Genomic DNA, 2,806 nt, shown 5'->3' with positions numbered 1-2,806 from the left:
ACTCTTTCCACATAGCAGTGCAGGTGTACCTCCTCTTGCATTGCTTTGGCTTTTAATAATGGACAGAAGAGTTTGGCAGTGATGGAGGGAGAGCAGATAGCTTTATGTTGTCTTAGCAACTTACTGTGTTAAAGCAAAGAGTAAATACTAGGGTTGTGAGAGCTACTTGGCTGTTGAAGAGCTGTTTATTTTGCCTCATCATATCTCTTGAAACCAAACCCTTATGCTGCAGCTTGAAACCAGTGATGTGGTCCCTTGCAGTTTTTGGGAGGCAGGCCTTGCTTTTTCTGCATCTCTGCTCTGCCAGCTTATCAACCCTCAGCCCTCTCAACCTCTTTTCTACTTCAGCAGAAGATTATCTGCTTCTGCTGTGTTTTTGATTGAGTTAGCTGATAGGTTCAAAGTGTATAATGGTTAAGATGCAGCAGAAAGAAGGAGGAGGAAAGGGTAATGGGATGGCAATGTGAAGTTTTAGGTCAGCTGAACTCCTGTTTCATGGAACTGCAGCTTGCATTCTTACCTCTTAGCGTTGGATATTTATTTGACCTAAGTCTTCAATTGTGAGTAATTTCTGTGTTCTTCAGTATTTTATTTATGAGAGACATCAAGGACTTGTTTCAAAGGTCCCTCAAAATGAATCTGTCTCTAATTTAGAAGGCAGACAAAACAGGCCCAGAACTGTTTGTCAGTTATGAAAATGTAGGCTTTAATTTTTATGTTATTAACATAAATCCTGGTTGTTTATGCTATCCTCCAGCTGTGGTAGGGGAGTTGTTTTGTAAAAAATGGTTAGCATGAAAATGTACCTTTTTTTTTTCCCTCTTGTTTCTAGGCTGAAGAGCTTGCAGAGCAGCCAGAAGATCCACTACCACCGCCTCCCCCTCCACCGCCGCCACCACCACCGCCACCACCACCTCCACCAGCAGCTCCAGCCCTCCCGCCATCTCCATCGACTCCTTCTTTTCATTTATCTCAAATAGATGCCAGGTTTGTAGATCCAAGTATTGGATTATTGATGCCTCCTCTCCAAACCCCCAGCAATCTTGCCGTTTTTTGTGATCACAACTATACCGTAGAGGATACAGTTCATCAGCGGAAAAGGATTCAGCAGCTGGAGGAACAAGTTGAAAAACTGCGGAAGAAGCTCAAGACAGCGCAACAGCGATGCCGGCGTCAGGAAAGACAGATTGAAAAACTGAGAGAGATCGTTCAGTTTCAGAAAGAAAAAGACATATTGGCAGGAAAAGGATACGTGGTTCTACCAAATGACTATTTTGAAGTTGTGGAAGTACCTGCCTAGAAGTCATTAACATCAGCTTTCATTTTGCTAGGCCAAGAAATTTAGTTTAAAAACTAAATGCTGTCTAATTCTGCGTGTAAGACTCTCCAGAATTCTAAATCAGTGAATTAACAGTTGTACAAACGAGATCTTTTTTCTTAATCGTCGTTTCTGTTTAATACACTTTTAATGTATTGAAAATGCAAACATCTCACAATTAGAATATGCATTTAGTTTACAAAACCTGGATTGCTTTACAGAAGGAAACGGTGCAAGGTTGAATACATTTAAAATCTGTTCTTGCTTTGTTTTGTTGTTTTGGTTTTTTTTACAGTGGCTTTCTTGCACTTACAGGGGATAGGGAACTGATTATGGCTGGGAGCAAAGTTGATGTTGTTGTAAACTTGGTCCAAAGCTTTTTCAAGGCAGTTAATGTTGACTTTGGTGATCCCCAGAAGTAATTTCCACTGATTTCAGAAAGAGTAGAATTAAGCCACTCAAGAACACCTGGAAGTGCTGCAGAAAAACAGAGAGATCAGATATGTATTTCAGCCTGGGAAAACTTCAAGTCTCAGTTTGCTATGCCTTCAAAGCACTGCAAAAAGTCTAATTCCTGGAGCCCTTCGGTGAGGTATGTAAATGAACCTCTTCTTTTGGAGTAAAGTTTCACCATGTGTTTGTTGTGAGGGAGATGAGGAGAATTCATTAGCGTAGCTGATGAGAGCTGTAGAAGAGGCTTTTGTTCTGAGAGTGTGTAAAAATACTCCTGGGCGTATATGTTGTGGACTGTTGGCAGGATCAAAAAAGCAGTGTACTCTTTAGGGTGGCTTCTTTTCAAAAGTGCTCTGATGGTATGCAGTCCCCAACATGTTGGAGTGTGATGTTTCCATGAATGCTGTAACAGGTAGAATGTTCTCATCTTTGAAATTGCTGGTCTGAACTCACATCTCAACTATGTGTAGTTTCAGGAAATGAAGATGTTATTTTTACTTATCCAGGGTGTCAGGCATTTGTGACTTTGATTGCAGTATAGTGTGTCACCTCCCCTCCTCTACGCTCCTGCTCTTTCCTCCCCTCCCTCTCTTCCCTTCTCTCCTCTCTCTTTTTTTTTTGTGTTTTTCATTTTGGTTTGTTTGTTTATGGTATTAGACTTTGGGAATTGCTTGGTGCTAGACTGGTTTTTAATATCTCAAGTGCTGCATCTCGTTCAGCATTTACTGTAAGTTTGCACTACTGTCTAGTAATTTGTTTAGTCAACAAACTCTTTCAAAGTTCGAGAAAATGGCTTCATGCTAACCCCATTGTAGCCTTCACAGCTGAAATTCCTAGGTGTGTTAGACATGAGGGAAATTACATTTCTAAGTCAATGTCTAACATGTGTGTACTATGGATTCTAGCTCTGATATTAATCAAGACCTCTTCATGATGGCTTTAGAAGCTTCCCTTAATATCTTGTGAGCATGACATTTTGAAATGTTTTGAACCAGTCTTGACACTTCTGACTCACTCTTGCCATGTATCTACTTT

The 2,806-nt window shown here is 40.6% G+C and overlaps 1 pseudogene; it reads left to right on the top strand.

Moving 5' to 3' along the window:
• The window catches only part of LOC104391247, a 2,206-nt pseudogene extending 906 nt beyond the window's left edge, over positions 1–1,300 (top strand).
• The last annotated feature ends 1,506 nt before the right edge of the window (positions 1,301–2,806 follow it).

The sequence above is a fragment of the Chaetura pelagica genome, unplaced genomic scaffold (genome assembly GCF_000747805.2).
Source record: "Chaetura pelagica isolate M959 unplaced genomic scaffold, ChaPel_1.0 scaffold16, whole genome shotgun sequence".
NCBI classification, from domain to species: domain Eukaryota; kingdom Metazoa; phylum Chordata; class Aves; order Apodiformes; family Apodidae; genus Chaetura; species Chaetura pelagica.
Note: the sequence above shows the minus strand (reverse complement) of the source record. Positions and strands in the feature narration are given on the sequence as shown.